Genomic DNA, 17,336 nt, shown 5'->3' on the forward strand with positions numbered 1-17,336 from the left:
GCAATGAAACGTCTGCAAGAAAACAACAAGGCTCAGAAAGCACCAAGGACTCCACAGTTCAGCATACAGTTTATAATCTATATTATAAGAGACATGAGATGGGCCTATAAATTGCCAGATCCTGGGAAATTTTACCTGATTTATGGATCAAAATTATCTTAGACTGTTTCCAAGATTCTAGTAAAGGTTCCACTTGATTCGAGGTATTGCATAAAAATAGAAATTCAGGTATTAAATCTCTTTAAATTCCTTATAAAATTTCCCTGACAATCCATCAGGGCCAGGAGATTTTCCATTTTGAATAGTATTAAAGATTTTCAGTAATTTCTATAATATAAATGAGATATTCCATAAATTGTGTATCTTCTGGAGCCAATTCTGGGAATGTTAATCTATTTAAATATTGATTAATTTTTATTGGTGGTGGATTATTTGAAGAATATGTTTGTTGAAAAAAATTGAATTGTTCACTTATACCTTTGGTTTTGGTCACAATTTGATTGTTGCTATTTTAATTGTACCATTACATTTTTTCTCCTTAGCTTTCAATTTGTTTATCAGTATTCTAGAATTTTTATTATCATGTTTGTAGTATCTTTGCTTGGCAAAAATAATCTAAGGGGGGATTTTATCTGTCTCCAAATCATCTAATTCTCTTCTTTTATTTACTATCTGTTTGTACTGTACATTCTATCTAATCCAGTTCTCTGTTATAATTTGCTAATAAATTGTTAATTTCTAAATAAAGCTTACTTGCCTTTTGTGCTGATTTTTTTTTTTTTAAATAAATATCCTCTGGTTTACACACTCTCTTCTTAATACTGCCTTCATAGCATCCCATCTTGTTCTTACTGATGTTTCATTCGTATGATTCTCTTGAAAAAAAAATTTTCAGAGTTTGAGTTAATCTTTGCTTTACTGCTACATTTATAGTATTACAGGATTTAAATGCCAATTTTAAGTAAATAGAATGATCTCTTCTAATTTAAGAATAATAATCACTGGAGTGTGATCTAAGCACTGGTATAATTTTAACTTGTTGAAGAAAATTCAAAAAAAGTTTTAGATATCGATATATAGTCTATCCTAGAATGAGATTTATGTCTAACTGAATAAAATGGATGTGCTTTTGTTGCAGGGTTCATAATTCTCCATGTATCTATGATATGCATAATGACTATGCATTAAGTTTTGAAATCTCGTATGCGTTCCAATCTGAGGTTTTAATGAACCAATACTGAAGTCCTGTCATATTATAAAATTATTTGTATTACTTTTTTTTTTACTGTTCATAATCTTTTGTAAGTAACTGATCTGACCCTGATTAGGAACATAAATAGATGCTAGACTGACTGTTTTATTAACAACTTCCCCTTCTATAAATATAACTACCTTCCCTATTTTTCAGAATCTTCTGAACAGTGAAATTTATGCCAGCTTTGAGAAGAATAGCTACTCCCCTTGATTTATTAGATCCTTGTGCAAAAAATTGTTTATCAAAATAACTGTCATTCAACCTATTTGTTGTATATGTTTCTTGTAACATAACCAAATGAAGTTGAAATGATTTGACATAATTAACAATCCTTTTCTTCTTAATAGGATCTCCCAGACCTCTAACATTTAAAGAAATAATTGTGCATTGTTCTCCCATTACTTACATTTTTAGAACATTACTGTCTAATTTCTCTACGCAGTTAAGATTATCTCACATCCAGAAAATTATCCTTGATAAGTCAGATAATTTGGATTAAAAATGAAGTTGGCAAAACATTTTGTATTTCAAATTTTGTCACCACCCATCTCCCTCAAAAGAGGGACTCTGGGCAGTTTACAATAAAACTAAAACTAAATACAGATTAAAATACAATAAAAACAGTACCTCTTCAATAAAAATATAACATATAAAATATAAAAATCAGGATGGCCATATTAAAAGTTCTTGATTTAAATTCATAAATACACAAGGGCTTCTTTAGGTCCTAACCACCCTCTGCAGCCAGAAAGTTTGAGAAGATCTTCCAGGAAGGATGGTGGATTGGCAGTTGAATGAATAAGCCAGGTTCTTAGTGTAAGAAACTGTACCTACTATATTGCAAAGGCAGGTGGGACTCAGCTTTCTTTGCAGGATAAATAAGCAAAACAAAGCACATTTATTTATTTATTTTGAATATTGCACTCTGTTTCCCCTTCTGCTTGAAGCACTCCTCCATGAACTGAAGTGCTTCACAACATGTTTTGGCTAAGTTTCTTCCTGATGGAACCTGTTATAACAGCAGTTCTCCAGATAAAGTATATGCTGTTGCCCAAGTTATGTCACCACTTATATTCTCTTTGCAATTACTATACGTGTCTAGAGCTAGAACTGGATGCATGTAGTCTGCTGGATTTTTGAAAAGACTTTCATATAAAGCAGTAGTATATTTTTATTTCAGAAGCAGAAAAAATGTGCTAGGAAGAAAAAAAAAAGCATTCATGCTCCATTTGCAGGCAAATTATGCTAATACTCACTTGATAAAAGGAAAAATGCAGCTCTGACTGTATCCATCTTAGAGATCAATTCAGAAGCACTGAAAAGCAAAGGTCTTCAGGTGCTGAGGTGATTTTCTGAATGACTACTAGTGAAGCAAGTGAATGCTGCCAGATGGACAAATTCAATGGTGCATACAGTTTCTACATCTACAATGCATAAACTGTCCAAACATGGCAGTTTACATGAACCAGTGTGCCAACTATGAAATCCTCCCAATACACTTTGCATAGTTAAGAAGTGAGGTGTGGAATGCAGAAAAAAAATTGCCTTGGCAGATCGTGGCTCAGCATGAAGAACAGGCTGCAAGGCAGATCAATAAATACTAAGAAGATGGTGTGGCAAATGACCTATCATTTTGCTTATAAGGTTTATTTGAAAAGTTAGGATTAGGGTCACTTTTTCTTTTTTCATCAATCCCTCTCCCAACTTTCATCACTCCCTTAACTGCTATTTTATAATCATGACTTGACAGAAGACTTTTTTTTCCCCCTTCTGTGATAAGTATTGGCATCTTCAACGCATGCATTCATTGAAACAAATATCTTTGAAGATAAACCCCATAGTATTAGTTAATCAGATGTGCATTTAGTCACACACAGAACATACAAGGCAGCAGCAAGGAGCAGCAGGCAGTACAAGTCCAACCTAAACATTTGCAAAGCTTTTGCAAAGATCTTCAGAGATTTTTAAGGATTATTATATTTTTCTTTATAACTTTGTTTTTCTTTTTCATATTTATTAATAAAAGCAAAAATAAAAATAAAAGGCTTCATATAAATTAATGAAAGGAAGTCATGTTGATGGCTACTACATATGCTAGCTAATCAGAATATGTGTCTATACAGGCAGGATATCTGCATACCAAGAGAAATGTTAGGTGCCATTGCCTTACATGATGGCCCACTTCTGAGCTATATGTACAGTACAAAGCACATTATCTGTACAGATCTCCTTAAGCATTTCCTATCTTTTTGCTGGTTAATTTTGTCTTGTTGCTTATTTGTTTTAAGTTGTAGATACAGTGGGTGGGAACACATTTTGCTGTGATTAAGAAGCAGCTTAATGGCAAAATTCTATTTAGAGATGTACAACAGTTCATCTTGACATCAGCTTTACTGTACTCTTCTGAGAGGCTCATGCAGCATTGCATGCCCTGCTGATCGCTGTTTCTTTTCTTTGTTTCATGGTGTAGAAGGGTTTGGCTCCAGATATTGATGTTATCATAGGTTTTCATTCTTATGGGGTTTCATTTTGATTCTCTGATTTTCTGTGGTAAAAGAACTGCCACTTATTTTGTTTAGATGGGATACAACATATTTAGTTTCTTGCTTGTTTTCAGTTAATGCCAAATGTTTTCTGTCCTGATTTGCACTAAATCAGAAATGCTTTGAATTCCTTCCTTCAAAATCTGTATACAATAATGAGAGAGACAGAGGGAGGGAGAGAACGAGAATAAATAATATAGTAGGTAAAGGTAAAGGTTTCCCTTGACATTAAGTCCAGTCGTGTCTGACTCTAGGGGGCGGTGCTCATCTCCATTTCAAAGCTGAAGAGCCGGCATTTGTCCGTAGACACTTCTGTGGTCATGTGGCCGGCATGAATAAACGGAACGTCGTTACCTGCCCGCTGAAGCGGTACCTATTAATCTACTCACACTGGCATGTTTTCGAACTGCTAGGTTGGCAGGAGCTGGGACTAGCAACGGGAGCTCACTCCGTCACGCAGATTTGAACCGCCAACCTTCCGATCAGCAAGCTCAGCAGCTCAGCGGTTAACCCGCAGCATCACCGCATCCCAAATAATATGGTACTGATACATTTATACAATTGTTGCAAGTTTCCCAAAAACATTTCTAAGTCCCTTTACATCTATTAGATTCTCTCGCACACAAAATCTGGTATACCATATCAGAAAGGCTGATGTGTACAATAAGAGGTAAGCTTCTCTGCTGAAACTGAGTAAAGATAAGGACCAGTAGGTTGAAATTAAAAGAAAATATATCCAGACAAAATATTTGAAAATATCCTGAAAGTAAAAGATGGTGCTCCTTAAAGCAGTGTTGGACCACCCTCGATGGAGATTCTCAACTGTGGGCTGGATAGCCATCTTTTGGGATTGATTTAGTGTATTCCTGAACTGAGCCTGGGATTGGACTCGAGGTCTAGTACTAAATTTGTATCAATCTGTTCAGAATAATCATGCTTGGATTGCAGGATTGATTATGTTTTCTAATAATATCTCCATTTCTCACATATTTTTTCTGTTTTTTTCTTCACTGAGGTGTAAATATCCCTGTACACAGTCTTCACAAAGAATCAAAAGCACTGAAATGTTTAGGCTTTATCAAATTCATAGGTTGCCTGATTAGCATCTCTTGCCAAGTGATATTCAGATAATTCTGCCACTTATCCTTCCCAGGAAACTGTGCATTGAATGACTCTGATAAATTCTCACACCACAACTTTTTTAAGGTTTTGCCTCTGTGTTGAGCAACTATTTCAGTAAACTTGGTCTAATTTACCTCTGCTTAGTGGTTGTTTCTATTTTTACTTCTTTTACATGGAGAGAAAAAGAGAGAAAGATACTATACTACTGCAAACTATTAAGTTTGTGTTACCCCAGCCTCTTTATAGTAATCAAAACAGAAGTTCATACTGCATGCTACATATATGAAATTAATAGCCAAATGTGGTTAACTCCTCCCTTACATGGGTAGTAAAGGTAATTCAAGATAACCATATGTTATTCTTCCAGTAAACAAATATGTTCTGACAAGCAAGGATCCTAGAATAAATCTTATTGTAAACAAATTAGTGTTAATAGTCTGCAGGATTTTATCACTATTATGAGATAATTTAACTATAGTAGAACACTTTATTAACTGACTATCAGAAAATGGTAGTAGCTTTAGTGTAACATCGTTGGTAGCTCATCTTACTACATACTATTCTTATGTGCATATTTATCTGCTCTAACTAAAACTGCATTTAGTGTGATATGATTTATTGTAATTACTTTATACTTTCAATATTTGCCAGTGACCTCAAAAAAAATTTTTTTGCATTGATTCAAGAATCCATATATAGTTATTTCTAGCAAATGTGGAAACCAATTTCATGTGGCCTTCACCTAATTTAAAAATGATAGTTCAAAATGCTGCTCAGAAACAGAGCTAGGTAATATTACAGATTAGACTACTTAATGTCTTATGGCAGAAAAGTAGAGATATTCTTTGTGATGTTTTTGTTGTATTTATTCCATTGCAAATTACATTGTTGAGTGTTGTTCCTCCTGTCTGCTATACTCATGCCACTATTCCTTGCAAGAGGAAAACATATTGAGACATTCTGATCAAGTCCAGAGTGACTCACATAAATTCTAGTCCAATTATTAGTACAGCTAAATAATGTAGTCTGGTTCTTCTGCCTTGGCACTTAACACATCTACTCAATAGTAGGCACTATTTCATGGTATTAAAATATAACATATTTTAAAGCAAATTTTAAAAAATCTTGCATATTTATCCTGGCTCTAAACTATTTTTTTAAAGAGTAGATCTAGACATCCAGTCATCATATTATTTCTCTTGGCAAGAATAATATTTCCTTCTGTTGTATGGGGGAAGGGAAAAGGGATAAAGAGCTGGCTTCCCCTCCAAACAATTTTTTGGCATTTCATCTCTTGATACTCATAGCAAAATGGAACCTCTATTGAAGTACTGCATTGAATACCAACTGCTTGTGTAACTTTACTGGAGAATGTTACTTCTTTCATGACCTGTTCCTCAGTTAGTCCAAAGCTTTTATTAGCCAATAGAAGAAAAAGAATATATGAACTACATAATCCTTCAGCTCTTCAGGTGTTCTTGGAATAGAGTATAAGAGATGTTTTCTATCCCTGTTATATTTAATTCTAAATATTCCTTTCCAAGACCATAAACTATATATTTTGATTTTTTTAAAAAAAATCTAAATATGTACCTGGTTTTATTACTGAGACATTTTGAGAGAGCGCAATCACTACCTGTGCTTTAAATATCCAAAATTATTATCAGACTTTTGAATATATATTTTTCCTCTGGTGTATCCACATCATAATACTCAAGGGTCCCCCTCTTTGCGGGGAGATGGGCGGTAATAGAAATTTGAATAATAAATAATAAAGTTTCAGATATATTTTATTCTTGATCTACCCTACCAGTTATATCACAATTCAGCCAATTCTTTTAAATGGGTACTTCCCCAATGACCTATACTCTACTTCTGTTTCTGAATGTAATGCTAACTTCAAAATCATTTCAGAAGAGTGATATGCACACTTATTTAAAGTTACTTAGACCATTACCTCTTAAAATGAATAATAATGGTATTATTCAAATGGATTTCAAGACATCTTGGCATCAACTGTGAATATTAATCCAAACATACTACAGTTGACAGTAATAGCAAGATATGCTTACAGAAATAAAGCAAAAGATCTTTGGGAATACTACTTTCAGCAACAATAATTATATATTCTTACATAACTTCACATTACAATTTAGAACTGTCAAGAGATATTACACTAAAAGGAAATGCATTTCAAAGCACGTAAAAGGATAAATTAGTAAATAATAGAAATAATAATTACAGTAAATAAAAGACATTTACACTGAGATGTTAGTAAAATCTTTACCACATCTATATCAAGTTTTTTTTTTTTTTTTTTAAGAAACAGAAGTTAAAAATGGAGTACCTGCTAAACAGTGAAGGCCAACTACAAATATTTCTTTAGAAAAAAAAATTATATAGCCTACTGGAAAAAACAACATATGTCTTTTTCTATTAGTCACACTGAATACAAGAATTTTACTTTCAAAGACGTGTTTACAGAATAACAGCCGTAATTATACACAAATCAACACACACACCAGAATTTCCCTGGCTACCATTTCTTGTAAACTTCTATAGAATTTCAATAGAAATATGTGTTTTTAAGTAAGTATATATTTTTTTATAACCAGAGATGTATGCAACTGTTTATGTCACATCCCTTCTACATTTGAGATTTTCCTTTGATTTCGTTTAATGTGAGTATACCTATTTCACAATTCTCATATGAGTTTATGAACACACTTATCTTTCAGTTTACATATTTCTTTGAAATTTGTGATACAGTTCCCTGAATATTTTAATAAAAGGTTTACTGAAATGTGAACATTAAGTAAAATAATATTTTAAAGGATATACATTAAGAAAATTGCCTGAAAAATACATATCCTTGGGGAGACTGCCCAAAAGTTTTCCTTAATTACTGTAAGTATGAAAGAGAACAAGGAATGCATTTTTAGATGTGAATAACATTATTCAGACTCTAAAAACTTTCATAAACTGATGCTAGAATTGAATGGTGCATGCATTCCAGAAAATGAACTAAGCAGATTATGCTGCAAATCAGCAATTCCTCCTATCTTGGCATTTTTGTGTTTGCTGCTAGAGATAAAAGAGTTGTAACTGAATTACCCACACTTCTAGCTCTGTCATCCTGCTTGATCTGGTGGGTATAATCCCCATGAACTGTTTAGTCTACTGCAGTCATATTTCAAGGGGTGCTTAGTTGTGAAAGAGTTTATTCATTCTGCTGGGAAGCTGAAGACAAAGATTAGGGTTATTAACTAATACCAAAACAAAGAAAAAGAAGGGAAACAAGAAACAAGAACATGCAGGGCATATACTGTAGTTAGATACATATATGCATACATATATCAATAAATGGAAGCCATGATTCATTACATTTATCCATTTGTTGTTGTTTATTCATTTAGTCGCTTCCAACTCTTTGTGAGTCCATGGACCAGCCTACGCCAGAGCTTCCTGTCAGTCGTCAACACCCCCAGCTCCCCCAGTGCAGTCCAAGGCACTCTCAGAATTTTCCTCCAACACCACAGTTCCAAAGCATCGATCTTCCTTCTCTCAGCCTTCCTTATGGTCCAGCTCTCACAGCCATATGTTACTATGGGGAACACCATTGCTTTAACTATGTGGACCTTTGTTGTCAGTGTGATGTCTCTGCTCTTAACTATTTTATCGAGATTTGTCATTGCTCTTCTCCCAAGGATTAAGTGTCTTCTGATTTCCTGACTGCAGTCAGCATCTGCAGTAATCTTTGCACCTAGAAATACAAAGCCTTTCACTGCTTCTACGTTTTCTCCCTCTATTTGCCAGTTACCAATCAAGCTGGTTGCCATAATCTTGGGTTTTTTTGAGGTTTAGCTGCAAGCCAGCGTTTGCACTTTCTTCTTTCACCTTCATCATAAAGCTCCTCAGTTCCTCTTCGCTTTCAGCCATCAAAGTGGTATCATCTGCATATCTGAGATTGTTAATGTTTCTTCCAGCGATTTTAACTCCAGCCTTCGATTCCTCAAGCCCAGCATGTCGCATGATGTGTTCTGCGTACAAGTTGAATAGGTAGGGTGAGAGTATACAGCCCTGCTGTACTCCTTTCCCAATCTTAAACCAGTCCGTTGTTCCGTGGTCTGTTCTTACTGTTGCTACTTGGTCGTTATACAGATTCTTCAGGAGGCAGACAAGATGACTTGGTATCCCCATACCACTAAGAACTTGCCACAATTTGTTATGGTCCACACAATCAAAGGCTTCAGAATAGTCAATAAAACAGAAATAGATGTTTTTTTCTGAAAGAGTCTGGCTTTTTCCATTATCCAACGGATATTGGCAATTTTGTCCCTAGTTCCTCTGCCTTTTCTAAACCCAGCTTGTACATCTGGCAATTCTCACTCCATGAATTGCTGAAGTCTACCTTGCAGGTTCTTGAGCATTACTGTACTGGCATGTGAATAAATGTTACTAACATTTATCCATAGCTAATCTATATTAATTCTACAGACCACTGAATAGTTTGAGCCATATGTTTATGTTTCTAATGCTGAAAAGTAACTCTTTTGGCCATAAGGAAGGTATAGAAAATCCATTTTCTTTGTCCAGATGTTAACTCTGATGTGATAAACTTCACCAGAATATAAATATCTGAAAATAGGAAATCTCAAACTTGAGTTAATGCATGTAATAACTTCTTACCCAAATGGGTAAGAACCTCCAACAACATAAATGCAATGAGGTCATTTCTAAAATATTACTTCTTGTTGAAAAGAATGTAATCTATGAAATCTACTGATTTTTTTAAAAATATATATCTTTAATTAGTTAAGTAAATCTTGCAAACAAAAAAGAAAAAGAAAAAGAAAACACAAAGAGAAAGGGAGAAGATGCATATACATACATAAAAGTTTTTGAAAATTATTTAAAAAAAAAAAAAAAACACAAACTCCAGAATGGAGTGGTGCAGCTCCTCTCGGCAGACTGGCCTCACTCCACTCAGAAAATTATTATATGTCTTTTTTATTTTTTAATCTACTCAGTTGTGTTCGATTCTTGGACATTGCCTGGACAAGTCCCTGCAGTTTTCTTGGCAAGGTTTTTCAGAAGTGGTTTGGGGACTAGAACTCATGGTCTCCTGGTTTCTAGCCTGATGAACCAATACACCAAACTGGCTGTCATATGTCAGAGAAAGAGAGAGAGAGAGATGCCTAAAACCTTCAAGCTGAAGTTTCTATTTGCATTATTGATCTAATGTTAGAATTAATGTTGTCTGCAAAAGAGTAACTAAAGTGCCCAGTCAAGTTCAGTGGTTAAGGCGTTGTTCTAGACTCAGGAAAACCAGATCCATGTCCCTGTTTAACTATGAGTCTTGCCAGATGACTTAATCAATGCATAAAATTTTAGGTACTGTATACAAAGTACCTAACACTCCTTTAGGCTACAACACATTTCTGGATTTTAGAGTGAAATGCAGACATTTTAGGCTGCCTTACTCTCAGTGATTCAGGCAATTACCACTGGAGCTATTTCCACAGGCAAAGTGGAGAAATGGGGAACATATTTCTGCACGGAACAGGGGGAAAGGGTGGCAAATTACAACTTGTGTCATTTATCTTAGTGCAAAATACTAATTTACTTACTTGATGGCTATAAGTGGGTAAAACACTTGTTTCCAGCTCAGTTGGATTTGAACAGGTGATACTCCAAAATTCAGTGCCAAAAATCAGTCATTAGATAGTGTATTTTTACATGGAGGAGAAAACAACAAGAGCAACAACCAAAATAGATACATCTCAAAATTGGGGGGGAAAAAAGGATTGGAAAATGTCTACCCCATACTAGTGTTATCACTGTATGACTGCACTGCCTTCTAAAGTCTCTTAAGACCTTCTTTCATAAGTGTGGTCCCTAAACCAACAATAAAAAGTTTTCTTTCTCCTGCTTCAAAGCCACTTCATTTTGTCTTATTTCTTCTTACTTTGGAAAAGTTCATAAAGATAATGAATACTGAAAGGAATATTGAGTGTTTTTGAAATGTTTATACTTTTGATGTCTCTTTTCCCCTGTATATTGTCCCATAGTTTCATACTATATTTTATGACTGCTAGTTCGTAAATATTATTTGAAATAAACATTTCGATAAAGAGTTTTTCTGAAACAATTTTATATTTTCCCTTTTGTCAGAATATCTGTCAGCTCTACAGACAAGTGCAAATTTTGCATAACCTAAATTTATTGTATTTATGCAGTTTAGGTGTTGCTTGACTTCTGAGGGCTCTCCAGTTTAGGAATGAGAAACACTTTCCCCCAAAGGACAGTAATATGATATCAAAGCTTCATGGTCTTTGATGAATCTTTCATCCAATAAATATTTCAAAATGCCCTGCATCAGAACAAGCAAACAGTGTCCTCCAGATACTGTCAACAGCAAGGCCAAGGATAAAGATTGTTGGAACTAAAGTTCAAAACCTTGGCTGATGACCAACTTATCTGTCCCTGCCCTGGGTTAATCACAAATCAATCCATATTGTACTAAAACCTTGATTGTATATAGGGAGAAAAGTTGAACATTAAACTTTATATCTTTTGAACTCATGCTACTCATCCTAAAACTCCCATTCTGTATCAGTAAAACACATTATACCTGTTACATACTATTATGTATTGTTCCACTAGTTCTTTCTGCACTGTCATTTTATTAATAGTAATTATAAATATTAATTGAGGGAATATGTGCCAAAATTTCATCATTTGCAATTTTTGCATAAATACAGAATCTTTCTTCCACAAATTATATGGTATACAGTACCCACTACAGTTACTGCACTATGGGTCAAGGGGAAGGAGATATTTTTAAAGTGCCTTGGAGACAAAGAAATATAAAAGTGTGCTCCGAAAGCATACACTCACACACACACACACACACACACACAAACGTGTATGCTAATTTTTAAAGTACTATATTTTGAGATAGATTGGGAGTCTCTTTGGTTCTTTTTGAGGTGACTGCCATCTTTACATTTCAATAATTTCTGTACAGCTAATAATTAGCATGCCAGTACCAGGAAAAATGACAACAGAAATTACTTTTTTAAAGCATTAAAATATTCTCTACATCACTATTATATTAAAATATGTCTGAACAGTGTTTTTTTCTCCCTTTTCTGAGTCATAAAAATACTACTTGTAGCAACCGAAATTACCATGAATTAATTTAAGAACTGGCATAGTATATTTATTGGGAAATCATAATGCTTTAAACTAAAATCATGTTGCCCTCTGAAAGTGGTGTAAGCTTCAAAGTATCAGTAGTCATGCATTTGAATGGAACAAAATAATATATGAGTTTTAAAGCCTGTATAACCCAAGTTGGCATTTTTGATTAACTATGTTTAAATAGAATGTATTCACAATTCTGTCACATAAATTGGCATGATTCAATCCACATTTAATCATAGAGAAGACCCACAGGCCACATGGAGAGGATGGAATTGTGATATCATGAATGTTATGGCATCAGTATGCAAACAATGCACATATCATCATTGCGGTGTGTTCCAAAAACCCAAGCCCATAGTTACATCTGGATTTCCATAATTTTATCCAAAAGTACGAATAAATTTGATTACAATCCATTTCTTTCAGATAATGCCTCAAATTTGGATGTTTTTAGGTTCTCATAAGATAAACTTAAAAACACAATGAAATTAATCATTATCCTATACTCTCTTTGAAGGCTTCTGTGCAATATTGATGGAAATTAAGATGTTGATAATTTCAAGCCATCTTGGTAAAATGAAAACTTTCACTGAGTCAGTTTAATTTTCACAGAACATGTGACAACTATGTAGAGTATGCTAATCATCTCCTTATCCATATGATAAAATGAGACAAAACTAAAACCATATATAATTATGATATTTTTTCTTGGGTGCTGAAACTTTTTAAGTTATTTGCAGCCTTTTAATAGTTTCAGACATATTTTCAGAAACCAGAGAACAATCAGCTGAACACTAAGTATAGTATGCCAATTTCCAGGTTATTAATTTGTATGTAATTTCATGGTTTGCCTGAATAAGAACCAAAACAATATCATCCAAATCCCATTTAGATCACACAGTCCAACCTCTGTGAAATCATCTCAAACTTTGAAAGAGCTGTATTTCACTAAATTTTGCACAGTAGTTCCACCCATTGCTTCCAGACCAACAAAAAAACACTTTTACAAGAGGATGCTTGAGCTGCCCCCATACTACATGCTCATATACTGTATATAACTACAATTTCTTTACTTTTTCCTGCAAGTTCAACATAATGCTTTATTACTTATAAGCCTGTAGAATAAAAGAGACATGATTCCTTTCCCAGTTCTTCTAGATCTGAATACATAAGGTTATTCCATTTTGGAGTTCATCCCAGAAAAATGTGAAGAATTATAACAGATAAACTGCTTCTGAGAATACATCAAGTGAAGTTCTCTGCTTTCTCTAGGTCTTAGGCATAATTAACATATTACAGTTGGAGATGCAGGGGACAGACATTTGGACTTTTCTACCCAAAACAATAGTTAAGTGCATATTCCTCAATGAATGTCCCTTGGACAGTAATTACATTCTATTTTTAATATATATGAAATTCTGATAATGCTTTCCCACTTAGAGAACATCAAATAGGTTTACAACTTCGGATCTTTTCACTTTGTAAAACATTAGCCCAGCTCCTCTATGGGTCCTGTGTTGGTGCTCTGACTTTAAGCATTGCACCTCTGGAAAGAGTGCAGTCAAAATTTATTAGAGCAGCACTTTGAATGCCCAAATGTGTGTCAAACACTCATCTTCAACTGGAAGTTGGCATGATAAAAGTTGAGGCAAGAGTGCGTCTCGCTTCCCTGAACCTTTTGCTAAAACTCAAGCATTATCCCCAAGGTTTAGTGCCACTCATTTTTCAAGATTACTTCCAATCCTCTTGGTCAAAGGATATTGAATTTAGTCTTGCAAAGCTAGGATTTTCCACAGGATGGATTCTTAGGATGGATTATGAACAGGCAAAATTGACCCTGAAGCAAAGGATAAAGGACATAGAGAGACAAATGGACTTACAGAAGTCTCCTCATTTCCTATCTTCAAAGCATAATAAATATATTGTCAATACTGCTAACTACCTTACTCAACTCGAAATTCATAGCCATCAGAAAGCTTTCTCCCTAGCTCAAAGCCATGCACTCCCTTCTGCAGTCCTGGAAAGCAGATACAAAAAAAAAATCCCAATAGCTGCAAGGCGGTGCCCTTGTAACAATGGAGAGATAGAAACCACAGACCACGTGCTTCTCCGTTGTCCTTTTTATAAAGAGCTCAGGAGTAAATTAATATTACCTCTGATCAGTAAATACCCTAGATGGAAAGATATAGATTATATGCAAATGTTTCTTATAGATGAACATCCAACTGTCACGGTGCAAGTAGCCAGACTCTGCATAGCTGCTATGAAGATACGTCAGATTATGATTAGAAAAATGTAGTAATGTACCCCTTGTAATAACTTTAAGTGGTCTATATATCATATTTTATATATGATATTTTACTTTTTATTACTCTTTTTAATATTTACATACCATATTTTTATAGACACTTATATTTGATAGAATATTAGTCATGATAATGTAAATTAATAAGATTTTTAAATTTGATTAAGAGGCTCATTTACATTGTGATCTAAACATATTTTAACATTTAATTGGAACTTGTAAATTCAAATTTAAAATTATTTTAAATCAGATGATTAATATTTTAAGGCTAATGTGTATATCTTTATATAATTGTATCTTGTACTGGTCAATGACCATAATAAAATTGAACTGAACTGAAAAAAATCAGTGATGGTTTGTGTGATATTTTCGGAAGCCACTTTTGCCACTGACTCTATCTACTTTGACAGTATCTTATACTAACATACTTTCAATTTCACTCTGTAGCATTTCAAGGATCCTGGTGAGTTAAAAGACATGTTGCAAGATTAGATTTGCAGGAGGCAGGATGCCCTAGCCTAAGTGTCAAGGTCACAAAATAACATAATATTATTTCCAAAGCAATGTCATAAGTTTAAAAATGCTTTCTTTCTTTCTTTCTTTCTTTCTTTCTTTCTTTCTTTCTTTCTCTTTTGTTCTACATCGTGCTTTTTTACTATGATAACCCTTAAAATGTTGCTAACATTTAATGCTGTAAATAAATGATTACTATAGAAAATGGCAGTGCAGAAACAGAACATCTGTGACTATGAAAATTTAAAATGCCTTTGATGTGAACTTATGCTGTCACAGATTTTTTAAGAATAGAAAATAAACTGCATTTATAACAACTACCAAATTATACCTGAAACATTTCAATGAAGTCCATTCATTGCCAAATGATTTAACAGTTTTTCTCATCATAAGCAGGAAAAAAAATATTTACTATCATAACACCACGTTTTACCTTTCAAATGTATGTAAAGCTTCTTCTTGTAGAGAAGGTGGAACAGAATAAGATCATATGAACATCTGAAACTATTTGTTCATCTATATTTGTCTTTTGCCACATGATTTCCAGTGCCTTAGGCACAAGCCCAAGTAACCGGAAATTCTGGACCTTCAACTGAAGCCTTTCTGTATGCAAAACAGATATGTGTGTTGCCACTGAGCTATGGCCCTTCATTTTTGAAAAATGTGGCCATTTTCTTCTATGGTTTATGGCCTTGTTGTGGAATAAAATCTAAGATCCCTCACAGTGGGGTTCCAGAAAGAACTTGGAGTAGTTACTGAGGCTCCACTGGACAGCTCGACAGAGACTGCTAGGAATGAGAAGTCAACAACAGCCTTGGATTGGATCACACCTTTCAGCTCTTCATGTTGAGGCCAGGTTAAGAAACAGACACCACAAGAAATATTAGAACTCTGCTTCATTGATATAGGTTATAACAATAAACTCTTGAAAAACTGGTAGTGTTTCCCCTTCCTTCCCTCTTATATAAAAGATAATCCTGGCAGGGCAACTTTAAGTGTCTTTCTCAAGCTGTCTTGTTTTCCTGGACTGAGCTCATGTTTTGCCAACAGTTTCTGCATATCTTGTCCAAGGTCATCTCTGTCTGCATGCATCCCAAAAGACCCCCTGATCAATATATGAGAATAGAAGTAAGATCTACCTGCCCAGAAATTTTTCTTTGAAACTATGGATCATGCTAAGTACTGCCAATATGAGCCTGGATAGGAGAAGCAGAAAATAATTTGGTGGCTTCAGAGTATGTACTGTATGTTTGTGTATTTTATTTATATCCTGCTGCATGTATGGATGATTTTCAGTGTTTCACAAGATATATTAAAAATTACTTAAACATCCACAATAAACAAATTAATAAACCATAAAATAACCAAACATAATGGACCTAAATATATATCACTATCTGAATCAATGTTTAAATTGATAACTAATTCTAAATTATAAATGCTCTATGAAAGAGCTTTATTTTTATCAATTTCCTAAATGTGTTCAAGAAAGGGTCAAACTAATTTCCACTGCAAAACTGTTCCAAAGAGCTGGCCCTGCCACTGAAAAATTGCAACTTCTTGCCTGCATCCCCTTATACTGTACTTCCCAGAAATGGGACTCAGCTCTTTCTCAAGGTGACCTTGGTCAGTGGAGCCAGTTCCAGCTGGAGGAGTGATTCTGGAGATAAGGAGGTATCAAGTCATAATGGGTTTTAAAGGTCAAAACCAGCACTTTAAATTTCACCTGAAAGCCTACTGGAAGCTACTGTAAGTTCTGAAGCACAGGCATATGTTCCCTAAAATGATGAATGTTATCATATTGAATGAATAAATTTATTAAGATTCTAACAGAATATCAACAGCACTCCCTCAAAATCCTTTTTGCCTGTTAAAGCTGTTTGTGGCTTTGAAAAGGCTATGAATCCAGAACATATAACTTCAGTATTCAGACTCTGTTCCTGTTCACCTTTCCAGAACATTCATGCTGAACAATTACAAATGATATTTCTCTGACACTTATTAAACATGTTACAAAAACTCTGATGAATGCCTTGCATTATATTATAGCATACAGCAGCTTTCATGACTTCAGGAATATGTACATTCCAATTCCCAAAGCCATATAGTTTTAAGGATTAAATCACTAGGATGGGAAGGCAGATTTTTTTTTTCCCATCTTACCCATATTAGTATATATGCTGTTGAAGAATCCTTGGGTATGTGTATGTGGGAGATTTTGTAGATTTTCAAGTCTACAACATAATCTCCAACAGCTTTCATGAATGTACATAACAGGTTTTGTACATTCTCAAAGCAATTTGCACACTGTCCAGATAATGTGGATATACAGTAGTTCAAAAAGTAAGCATACTGTTTCTTTTCTAATTCGGAAGAGGGTGCACCACTA

The sequence above is a fragment of the Candoia aspera genome, chromosome 8 (genome assembly GCF_035149785.1).
Source record: "Candoia aspera isolate rCanAsp1 chromosome 8, rCanAsp1.hap2, whole genome shotgun sequence".
In the NCBI taxonomy this organism is placed as follows: domain Eukaryota; kingdom Metazoa; phylum Chordata; class Lepidosauria; order Squamata; family Boidae; genus Candoia; species Candoia aspera.